Raw genomic sequence first — 12,768 nt, forward strand, 5'->3', positions numbered from 1 at the left:
CAAATATAGACTTTGGTCAAGTGATTGGGTTGATAACTTTTGTATACCAATTAACTATTCCGCGATTGAATATGTTACATAAATACTGAACGCCTTTCCCACGAAGAATAATGAAGACCGAGATGGTCTCCTACCCCCTCCCCCCTTCTCCCTTAAGCAACCGATGTCGTATATTTACAACAACAAACTCTTGCAGCATACCACCGAAAATAACAATTCTTAAACGAATTCGTTGCATTTAAATAAGCCGACCCGGAAGGGTATGTTTCATAAATATCGTTTATTTATGTCATTCTCGCGAAAATGTAACAATCATGGACAGATATAAGAAGCTTCGATATGCGTTTTGCCAGTTTCACAACACCCTTCTGTCAGTTGCATTATGGCGCTTGGGAAGCGGAAAAAAAACATTTGTTGTTGTTGAATGTGACAGTCACCGGCAACTATGAACACAAATCCTTGGCGTTTTTTGAAATATCAGTCAATACCATTTGACAAAAACAGGCATTTATGTGCTTTTGACAGTGTTTCATGGTTATACATACATTACATGGGAATATGATCAAACAGTACAATATTTACTTATACTCTAATTACTCATTGACGCTGCTGTTCTATGAAATTTCCTATATCGTGACGTCTCAGTTTGAAATGTAAGGATATCGTCAAAACTTTACATACATTGTCGTGATCGAAAGCCTTTCAATAGTCATGTTTTGTTATATTTTGTGAGCATAAGACTGCAGTTATCGTGAAAGCTATGGCTTCAGATTAAAAAAACACCAAACACGCCAAAACTAACAAAATTAGCTAGGCCTTCCAAAGCAAAAAACCCCCCATAGCATAGGCCTACAAGTTAAAAGAACTGTAACAAAAAGGGGAGGATGAAGTACGGTCAGAGGGGCACGTGCCCGTCCAGTTTTAAGTTTTAAGATCTATCTCGATAAAGCGATTATTTCCATTGTTTTTTTTTTTTAATTTTTGTTTATCGTTTTACAATGTGTGTTGTCGTTAATGTGGTGACTCCATATCAAAAATTAACCTATATGGTACTAATGTTTGCACAATTTACATTAAGATATGCCGGCAGAGAGAGCAGAAGGCCAATCATGTACATACCCAAATGAACCATTGTACTGAGAGATTTTGAACGATTAACAGGATAGTGACTGGTTTCTTGCAGTGGTGGTAAGTAATCTGCCTATTGTGTGTGGTTCAGTCCCCGGGGAGAGGTTTCAAACTTTGGATGGGCCTGGATATGTTGGCCGAGTTGCTTGCTATTTGTTGTTTTGAGCAATTAAAGAATGTTGACATCTAGCATTCATATTCTTTTCATGTGGAATTGGGATAGACCAACAAGCTAAGGCTAACTCAACACCACACTCAGACTTTGAAACTTTAATTGGGACACATATTAGTAGTCTAGGCCTTTCAGAGGGTCTCACAAACTAAGATCTACTGTAACCTTGCCTAGAGTCGTTATGTTTATAGGCTAGTGGCAGTTCGCGAGTCCTAAGTTAGGCACAGTTGTTTTGAACTAGTCAGACACAGGCTACAGCAGTAGTATGATTATATCCAGGTGCGTATCCAGGGGGGGGGCGTTGGGGGCGCGCGCCCCCCGGGTAAGAAAAAGAGGAGAGAAAAAAAAGAGAAGAAAAAAGGAAAAAAGAGGGGAAAAAGAGGAGGAGAGGAAGGAAGGGAAAAGAAAAAGAAGAAAGAGAGAAGAAGGAGAAAAGGAGGGAGTAAAAGAAAAACGCGAAGACACCGGGAAGAGAAAGAGGAACAGTGACATCATTACAGTGCTGAAGGGTAGCCAGTGACGGATCAATGATTTCGTAAAAGTGTGCCTCACCCTACCCCTTACACCGACAACTCCATTTTTTTGACGTTTCCATTTTCCTCTCTCACTAATGATCTATATATATACTATATATGGTCTATCATAACGCGTGTGTAGAATTGTGCTATGAAACCAACTGTGGCTGGTCTCGAACTCGACCGCGTCGTCGGGGAACATGACGCATTTTGGGATGGGGGCGACCGCCCCCCCCCCCCATTCAGCATTTTTTTAAATGATATCGCTAAGTAATTTCAAAATAGAAAGTGCTTAGATGCAACTTACAAAGCCTGGGAAGTGTCATTTCCAGCGATCTGGGAGACATTTTCAGCAAAAATTTGCTTGTACGCTTCGCGATAACAAATAGTCCTGGGTAGTGCCATTTCCAGCGATCTGGGAGGCATTTTCGGCCAAAATTTTCTTGTACGCTTCGCGCCAACCTATGGTGGCGCTACGCTTAGATAATTTGCCTACAGGCTTCGCCCCTCCCTTGGCAAATTCCTCGCTACGCGCCTGTTCGAATTTGTAACGCAAACAGCAGATATCACATCATATCAGTGAGCATGAAAATGGCGTTCCAGGATGAAAAGCCTCAAAACTGTCCGACTTGCCTGAAAAAATAACCAAAAATTTTCGCCGCGAAGCGCGCGTTCAACGTGTCAATGTCAATATCATATAAGCAAGCATCGGTTATTACATCGCATGCCATCATGTACAGTACGGTCCGTTCAAATTGCGCAGTATACCGCGGGATGCTAATGTAAACAACGACATGCCTCATGTAGATGTATAAAAAGCATGGAGGTCCAATTATGTCAAAACTCTCTTTTACATTAGTAATGGCGAATAGGGGCTGCACCCCCGCCGCGCAGTGGCGGAGCGTCCATACGGTCAGGGGGGCGGATGCCCCCCCCCCCCTGACGGACTCAAATGGACTGCTGGCGCTTTTGCAGCTCTTTACCACTTTTTACTTATTCTAGATTATTGACTTTTTTATTGCGCTCTCATCTACTTATTGACATTTCTCACATTTTGTTGGTGTAATTTGGCGATGACACCCTATTCTTCGTTTATCTGCAAATTAGCCAGGCCCTGAAAGGGTCATTTCCGGCGATCTAGGGAGTATCTTTACTCAAAAATTGTCTGTGCGCTACGCGTCAACCAGTGGTGGCGCTCCGCTTAGATAGTGTCGAAAGCGCCCCTACAGACCATTCTCGCCCCTCCTGACCAATACCCCTAGCTCCGCCACTGCCGCCGCGCCTCCTACGCCTATGTGTGTAGTGTTCGGTTGAAGGAAATATCTGCTATTTTTTTCATTTCCTTCAACCAAGTTTTATAATAGCCGTTATAAGAGGTTTAATATTTCTACACCAATAAATTAACTGTGTCTGAATTTTCGAAAATTTCTGACCAACATTCTGCATCACACTTCCCTCTACTCGTGCAATTTTGACCGGTCTGTCAGGGGTTCAAGGAAGTTTTTCTATATTGGTTGTCCATAGATGAAATTTTGTACAACATTATGGGTATGTTTTCAAGTGAGCTTATTCACGAGAAATGTGAATTTTCCAATTCTGAACAAATTTGGGGCTTAAAACCTTGAAAAGTGGGGCTGACGGGCAGTGGCGGCGGAACCGGGGGGGGGGGGGGCTTAGGGGGCTCAGCCCCCCCAATGAAAAAGTTGAGGGGGCAAATGCATGATAAGCCCCCCCCCAATATTTACCAAGGTTCCGAAAAGTGCATCTGCCCATTTTTCAATGCATACTTGTCGATCTGTCCGATACACACGTATACTATATAGGTGTAATAATTTTAGTAATTGCTGGGGGACCCTCGGCCCGTCCCCTGGCTATAGACCACATTGTCACCCCAACCGCGTCTTCACGCCCCGTGAAAAGTGGAAGAAGTTAGTGTAAGTACCGGTAAGCGTAACACAACTTTGTCTTAGGCCAATGACTTGCCTCATTTTCAGCCAGTTCTCCAACATCCCCTTACTTAGTGGCGGAGCGTCCATATATACAGTCAGGGGCGGATGGCCCCCCTCCCCCCTGACGGACTCAAATGGACTGCTGGCGCCCTTTTTCAGCTTTTCACTACTTTTTTACTTATTCGCGATTATTGACTATTTTATTGCGCTCTAGTATACCTATTGACATTTGTCATATTCTGTTGGTGTAATTTTCCGACAAAATGGCGACGACACCTATTTATTCTCCGTTTATCTGCAAATTAGTAAGGCCCGAAAGGGTGATTTCCTGCAATCTAGGGAGTGTCTTTACTCAAAAATTTCTGACCGCTCCGCGCCAACCTGTGGTGGCGCTACGCTTAGATAGTGTCGAAAGCGCCCCTACAGACTATTCTTGCCCCCCCCCAACCAATACCCCTAGCTCCGCCACTGCCCTTACTACACTCAAAAATGTCTTTGCGAGTACACTTCGAGTAATAGCTACTCTCTTAAAACACAATCGAATATACAAATTACAATGTTTTTACAGACTTTCGTGCAGTCTGAGAAATTGCAGGCTTGAGACCCATATTCTAGGGGTAGGTATTCGAAGCATAAAACACTCGGGAAGTGCCGTTTCCGGCCATCTGGGGGTTTGAAAAAACCCAAAATTTTCTTGTACGCTCCGCGCCAACCGATGGTGGCGCTCCGCTTAGATAGTGTCCACACAATAGCCCCCCCCCCCAATAATTTTTCCGTTCCGCCGCGCCTGCTGACGGGTATTGTGGGCCGCGACGTAGAATCACCTACAAAAGCAAAGACCCACAGGAGATGCGATCAGGTCGAACATGACGTGTGCCGGGTTGACAATCTTCAAAAAGGTTATGGATGGAAAAAAAAACTATTAGGAAATACTTGGTTCTCAGGCAAAAAGTCTACATCTGGTTGGTCATTTCAAGCCCGAGAAGTGCCGTTTCCGGTGATCTGGGGGGTATCAAAACCAGAAATTTTCTTGTACGCTGCGCGCCAACCGATGGTGGCGCTCCGCTTAGATAGTAATTCGCGCCCCCCGGGTTAGAAAATCCTGGATACGCGCCTGATATCCCAGCTACGTTGGTAAGAGGAACAACTGGTATTACTCAGGAAGACTTTGTAGGAAGGATATGCAAACTGGCATATTCTTTCTGATCAACTACACGTAGTCCTAGCCTTAATGGCTCATCTAATTACACTTCATGTTCAACTTTTTTAAACTAAATTTCCTAAGATTGAAAATTAGTAAAATAAGATTTGTTTAAAAAAAGTGTACTTTGATAGCTCACAGGGAATTCTCAGACAACTCCAGACCTTTCCAACATATTGCATCAAGTTCCTGTAGTATTTGTAGTGATGGTCACTGTCATATTTTTATAGTTTTACTGATAATTATTGTACAGCTGAGGTAATAAAATATAACACAACATATTACCTTTTCTGTAGGCTGGAGTAGCTAGCTCCTTAAGCCAAACTTATTAACATGACATGATTCCAGTGGAAGTATCAACTTTGACAGTAATATTCTCATGAATAATTTGAGCAGCAAAATGTAATCAACAATGCTGTTCATATAATCAGCCAACTGGGTTATTTTTTCTTTTGAACGATAAATGCTACAGTCAATATTGTCCTCCTTAATCATGCTTCAAAGCACTTGTAATGTTAGTATGGACTGTTCCTAATCTATTTCAAATTGAAACTTGATGTTTATGCTGCTCTTAGTGGTAATACTCAAACTTCTGGTCAATACAAGGGACTTAAAAGCAGGATATGAAAGTACAAGACAATGGTCCTAACTGGATAAAAGTAATGATTTACACCATCTGATTCTGAAAACGATTGCACTTAGAAACACTTGCACACTTCAAAGGCAATAGGCTTACTCTCTGTTTATTTGGTAAAGTCGTGAAATTAATAAAATGCATGTTTACTGTATGTGCCACATACCTACTCTTCATTTACAATATTTACAGTATGCTGATAAATGCACACTCATCAATATTTGAACGTTCATATTAAAGAGTTTTTAACAAAGTCCATGCATTACTTGCATGCATGCCATACTATTGTTTTAGGACTAGTGATAAGTCACTTAGATTATGCTAACTCCCTCTTTGCTAATCTACCAAATGTTGTTATTATGATGCTTCAGAGAATTCAAAACATGGCTGCCAAACTTGTTCTGAAAAGAGGAAAGGAGGATAGTGCTTCTGAAGCTTTAAAGGAGTTGCATTGGCTTCCCATCAGACAAAGAATTTCTGCACAAAATATTAACGCTGGTCTTTAAATGCGTTGTTGATAAATCTGCTCCTAATATCTTATATCTAGATTTACTTTAGCTCCACAATCAAGTAGGTCTCTACGTTAAAATGATATTCTTTATAAACTGATCATTCCACGAACACAGAGGGTCACTTTTGTTTCAAGAGCAATAAGTGTATTTGGCGCCGAGCAATGGAATAAATTACCTAACCATGTCAACCAATCTGAGAATCTTGCAACTTTTAAAAGAAAACTCAAAACATATTTATTTCCTAGCTAATAACTTATATACTCAATTTTTCAATTTTTTTTTAATATTTGTATTCATTATATTTCATTTTTTTTTCTTTTAGATTTTTTATAACATTTTGTATTTTCAATTTTTCTCTTTGTTTTTCTTAGCAATTGTTTATTTTTGTACATTCATCTAGTATATTTTTCTACGCCATTTGAGATCTTATTTTCTTATGAATGTTTTTTTCTTTCTTAGAATTTTGATGTAAAGCGCAACCGAAAACTTTGTTGGGGTTGCGCTATATGAAATTCAATAAATAATAATAATAATAATAATAATTACTTAGCAAGTTTAACCTTCTTGTAAGTGATATAGTTTCAAATGTGAATTTTAGGATGCCAGCTCTTAAAGGACAAGATGAAATTTAAAAACTTTTTTTTCAATTCACTTGACATGTTTAGAAAGAAATATTCTGACAGTGCGAAAATTTCATGACCAACCTGAGAAAGTGATCAACCAGTTCAATAGTGAACCTGCATACTTGAAGCTTTAACTTTTAAATGTTGTTTCAAGTATTGAAATAATCTTTTTGGACAATTTTTTGATTTTCACCCTCTGTTTCTGAGATGCATAAGCCAAATTGCACTTTCAGAGATATCCTGAGATAAATACTAAAAAGCATAATGTTCAACAGTTGATACAATTCATCAGAAATGTTCTGTTTATTGTAGACATATACAGTCACCTGTACACAACATAGTGTTACTGAGGTTTATGATTGCACAAACTATATCATATCTCTTCATTTGGATTTCCTCTCAGGTTGAACAAATATATTGACAGAAGAAAATATGACTTACAAAGTGCAGGTCATTGCGGTGACTACGTTGCTGCTGTGGCAAACACTCCTCAGTTATGGACAAAGTGGTAATGTTGTGTTGTTGCCTTCACCGAAGTCCACATTGTTGATATTTTATAAAGTTTGTATGCTATGTCTATACTTGTGATATGAAATATACCAAATGGTAAGAGCAACGTAACTTCTAACCTTGCAGTACCAAAATGTTAAGTTTTCTGTTAATTATTTGGATCCTTATAAGACTTGTGATATCAGCTAATGTGATCTTGATGTCATTACTCTGATCAATATTTTTTGCATTGGGTGATGGACATGCTTTATTTATGCAAATCATATTACACTATGTGAGCTATTTAATTTACATTTCTGCTCATCTCTCATTCTTCAAGAAAATCAGGGCTTTACAACATCCTGTTTTACATGTTCATATCTGTTCATATCTACATGGGTCAGATAGATCACTGTACTGTTTCGACTGTACAGTTCTGTGAGACCATCACCATTCAAATATATTTCATGGTACAGTGAACACCTTGATAAAATTATATCTGGAATTTGAACATCTATGTAATCATAAAAATATGTACAATTATCAAATGCTGTCCTATGTATCCTTAGGGGAAGAACTTATAAATAGGTTTATTGTTGTCCTTAACCTTTAGCATGCAATGTACGCACTATTTAATTTATATAATGGGAGTTGTTAACGTTTACATTTTTTCCAAATTATGCAAGCCTTAGGGCAAATAGTGTTGAAAGTCAGTAAGGAAAGTCCTGTATATATGTAACGATGAAACTCCTAGATCAATTAAAGTTCACCCTTGTTTGTCTTTTCTGAATAACAATACACAACTTTACTGCAGAGGCTTAAGAAAGCAGCCAATCTATTAAAAACATTTTTTTTCTAATGAGCCATACTACAGGGCTTTTGATGGAATCATTATGATTGTTTACTTGTTGATTTGATTTTATTCGGCAAGATATCAATCTTCATCTGCATACAAACAAAAAATTGCACATAAAGATAAACATTTAAAATACAAGAAGGGAATAAACTTAAATGCATCGAAAAGAAGATAACATGCCAAGGATAACCCTTTAAGCTAAAAGCTTATTTCCAAAGGGGTCCTTAAAACCAATAAAATACAAAAGATAAGAAATAAACTATTAAAACAACTAAAACATGCATACAAACACTGTAAAAAAGAAAGATAATTACAAGCTAGACATTCATATGATTTAAAAGGTAGGCTTTGGCATCTTTTTTTAAATTGTAGTTCAGCAGGATGGATTTTATGTTTTCAGGTAGCCTGTTCCAGTTTTTAATTGCATTGTAATAAAAAGACCCAGCACAGTGCGTTTTAATTTTGGGAAGTTGAAAATTAAAACTACTACCTCTTGTGTTATGGTTATGAACACTATTTACTCTAATAAAACTCTCCCTCATATAGACTGGAGAGGTACCATGGAAAACATTAAAAACATGATTAAGACGAAGCTGTTCAGCCCTAGTGTTGATGTTCAAAATACCAAGAGTTTTAAAGTCAGCATGGTTAATGTGGTAATAAAAATCTTTACCCAGAATGAATCTGACAACTTTGTTCTGGGCACATTGTAATCTACGAGCGTGGTACTTAGAAATACCTCCATACCAAGATGAGATGGAATAATCAAACAGACAAAGAACAAGGGCTGTACAGATGGTCTTTTTCATATTTTGATTAAAATAATTAGCTTGCCTGTAGAGGAATTTGAGTCGAGAATTTGTTTTACTAATAATGCCAAGAACAATTTGTTCGCCATCAAGGTATTGGTTTAATTCCAGACCGAGGTAAACAACAGAATGTTTGGCCTTAATCAGTTGACCATCACAAATAATTGAGAAGTCAGTATACTGACCAAGTTTACGTTTGGTCCCAAACAAAATCAACTCGGTCTTACCCATGTGTAACGACAATTTGTTTTCAATGAGCCATTTATTGCCACTCTCCAGGTTAGAAGAAAGATTTTTTTTAATATTGTTAGGATCTTTGTCAGAGTAAATTAAAGCACTGTCATCGGCATATATGTTTTAACTTATTATGTGTTTCTGTTCTTTATGTTTACTGGCAGTAAACAAAAGTCTTATTTTTAACAGCTATACAGCAATTCCACTGACATTTAAGTCAGTAAATAGCCAACATTTTGGGAGCTACCACAATTAGTAACAATTGAATCATTACATTTTTGCCTGAACAGCCATAATAGATTAAGTTCATACTTGGGATGTGTATCGATCCCCCACGGTGTGTGCAAGGTATCTATTTAATTGAATCGGTGGAGTCACATTCTGAAAACCTTTAAAATATGATAACTGTATTAAAGGTTAAGCTACAATGACCACAAGTGGTATGTAGAGTGAGTAAAAGAACAAGATAATGTGTGGTCAATATAGGTCGAGTCTGTGAACCCTGAAAATGTTGAATGAATTTTTATGCTAGGAAAGTGGATCCATGTTAGTAAGTAGAAGAAACCTATTGAGCCTGGAGAATATCTAAGGTCAATTGAGGTCAACTATGTAGACCCTTGTCAACTTGATAACTTAAACATGTTAAGCTTGAATTAATATAACATTTGGTATTTAGGTCTACATTAGTGGGTACAAGAATAACTTTGCTTCTTGGGAAGTCTACTGTCATTTAAGAATATCAGAAGTTAAAGTCTTAAAGCTCTTGAATGCACAAATGTCTCAAGTACGGCATGAATAAACATGTTAGTTTATATAGAAATCTACAAACAGAGTGGACCTGGCAGATAAATTTATGTGAATAATGTTTAACACTTAAAACTCTGAAAAGTATTACCGTTGAAGGTTCTTGAATCTAAAATGAGGAAGTTATTACTCAGCCACTTGGCTCTCTGGTTTGTACGTGAGGTTGTTTGTAAGTTATGTTACTTTCCTGCTGTGGAATTGCAATATATCTTAATCATCTTTTGTTCTTCTTTTCTTAAATAAAATTGTATTATATTTATTATAAATTGTTATATTATGGTTGGATTTAGAGCAAATTGTTTTTATGCCATAATATGTATTGGTTTACTAGTTTCTTTGGGACCCTGACATGTTTCTTTTTTTTCCCCAATAACTCCAACACAGGTGGAAAAGATCTTAGGAAATTTGATTGCCTCATGTTATAATACAAAATATTTGTTTTAATGTAACGAGAGGATTGTATAAGTTAAAAATGAGAGCATACATCTGTTTCGTTTGCAAGAATTTCATTGTATTCTTTCTTTTCAATGACAGTTAACATGTTATCTCTCAATAGAACCAGTTAAGATGACTTTCCTTGGAGTAAAGCCGTTTGAGCCTGAAAATATTGAAACACACTTTCAGTGTCACATAAGCGAATCCGATAACATTGCAGCGAATGCCCATGTAGAGTCTTTCAGGACTGTTCGGACAAGGAATAATGATGATGAAAATGTAGATCCACCAGCTCCAGTCTGGAATAATGGTATTTATAAACATTGGAGGGTAACATTGGACAATGGTGGAAATAATGATGCCTTTGGGGTGCTTGGATGTGAAGCTGCATTAAATGAAAAGATCACTACACCAATCTCAGGGATATTTATGAGATCAGATGGTGAGTTAGTCACAGCTGTAGTTATAGGGCCGTTCATACAATATATCATTAGATAATGATACAACGTTATTACATGTGGTATGATAATGATATGTGGACGTTTTACTGCAGCGTGTTTAGAATAGATTACATAAAGTGGGCTTAACACATCACAAGTTTCCTGTTATATGCATATATTGCATATTTTCTAATGTATTCTTGACAAGAACATTTTTTGGGAACAATATTCAAGCAGGGTGGCAAAAGTGGTTGAAGTGATTATATAAAATATTATATTTAGCATAGTGTAATAAAGGGTAAGCATAATGTGGATGAAGATAATGACCGTGTAAATGTCAACTTCTAAAAATCCAGCAAATTTTGTATCATACCATTAAAAAATCTTCTAGAGTTTTACTGGATATTGGTACTGTAGTATTAAGTAATTTGAAGCATTTATGTTGACATGCTATATAAGAAGTGCTGACAAATATTATCCTTACAATAATTTGGTAAAGAGCTTGTTAACTGTTCGATGTAGTAATAATACCATATAGATTTTACACAAGCCAATATATATATATATATATATATATATATATATGTATTATTACAACGTCCTTGATTTCAGCTGATATTGTACCGAGTGATGAGTTGGTCTCATTAACTGTCAACACTGGTGATGCATGTGTGAGCATTGGTATGATGAGCACCGGATCGAAGAATGTTGCAGACTTCAGATGGTTGAAGGATAATTGTCACCGAGACGACGCTCAATGAAGCTGAACAAGGTTGTTGTATGTTTTAGCCCATTTATTCACACGCGTGGTTTGAACAAGACCACGGTGAAAACTAGAAAGTAAAGATATCAATACATCAATATACAAACATTGGTGAAACAAACACATTAATTGAACAATTCAATAATAACATAATAATAACATAATAATGCATTATATTTCTTCTTATAAAACAATGCACAAAAAAGGAAGAAGTATAACAAATAACATTTGGTAACATGAAACAAGACATAAGGAAAGATTGGCGACAATTACATTCTTTATAATTAACTTACAATCGTTACCGGGCAAAACCAACAGCACGACAAACTGCGGTGTACAGGGGTTTACAGGGATTAACGGCGGCTTTCTGGGGTTAACGGCGGCTTTCTGGGGTTAACGGCGGCTTTCTGGAGAATGTACAGAACACCAACAAAGTAATAACCTCTGGCGATACATCTACTCCAGATACTCTTACAAATAAGCAAACAACAAATACACAGTAAAAGGCAATAATAATAAATAACAGGCACGAGCATGCAGCAACATCACATTAAAGGCAAATATCTATAATGCGATATTAAAAGAGATATACAATTACAATATCAAGCCCCTTAATACTTATATAAAACAATTAGAATACTTACATACTAAGGAACAGTGCTACAGGAACACATGCGACGCCTCTCTGAGCCAGGAGAGGAATGAAGCATGTGCACTTCAAAATACGCAAGTATACATCGATTACGTAATTGCGCATCGATTACATAAGTATGCAAATCGAGGTGGATAAGAAAGGCAACTAGTAAATGGGCAGTATTGACCTCTGCCCGACCTCGACCAAGCGGAAATTTCCATTTGGTCACGCTAAGCAAATAGCACACATCGGCAACGATGACACTCCCCCCACTGGAATACGTCATATTCAAGTATAACAACCTACAATACCTAAACCACCCCATCGATGTACATTAAATTCCAAAACAGCTTTAGCAATCAAAATTGTGACGTAAAGCTTCTTTACCAAATAAACAACCATAAAGCCTGACACACCTGACAGCTCAATCAGGAAGATAAAACACATCAACTATATTTACATGAAATTTCAACGATAATGCTTGCAAACACTTAAGAAGAAGTGCCGATTGAAGTAAAACAATCCTCTTGACCAACGGCCTTCCCTTAGTAACCCAAAAATCCTTCCTTA

The 12,768-nt window shown here is 37.5% G+C and overlaps 1 long non-coding RNA gene across 1 annotated transcript; it reads left to right on the forward strand.

The window, feature by feature from the left end:
- Positions 1-1,093: 1,093 nt before the first annotated feature.
- On the forward strand, positions 1,094-11,538 carry LOC139984296 (uncharacterized). Its single transcript, XR_011799034.1, has 4 exons — positions 1,094-1,188; positions 7,138-7,242; positions 10,483-10,803; positions 11,414-11,538. It is a non-coding gene; the product is annotated as an uncharacterized lncRNA (long non-coding RNA).
- The last annotated feature ends 1,230 nt before the right edge of the window (positions 11,539-12,768 follow it).

The sequence above is a fragment of the Apostichopus japonicus genome, chromosome 2, assembly GCF_037975245.1.
Source record: "Apostichopus japonicus isolate 1M-3 chromosome 2, ASM3797524v1, whole genome shotgun sequence".
In the NCBI taxonomy this organism is placed as follows: domain Eukaryota; kingdom Metazoa; phylum Echinodermata; class Holothuroidea; order Aspidochirotida; family Stichopodidae; genus Apostichopus; species Apostichopus japonicus.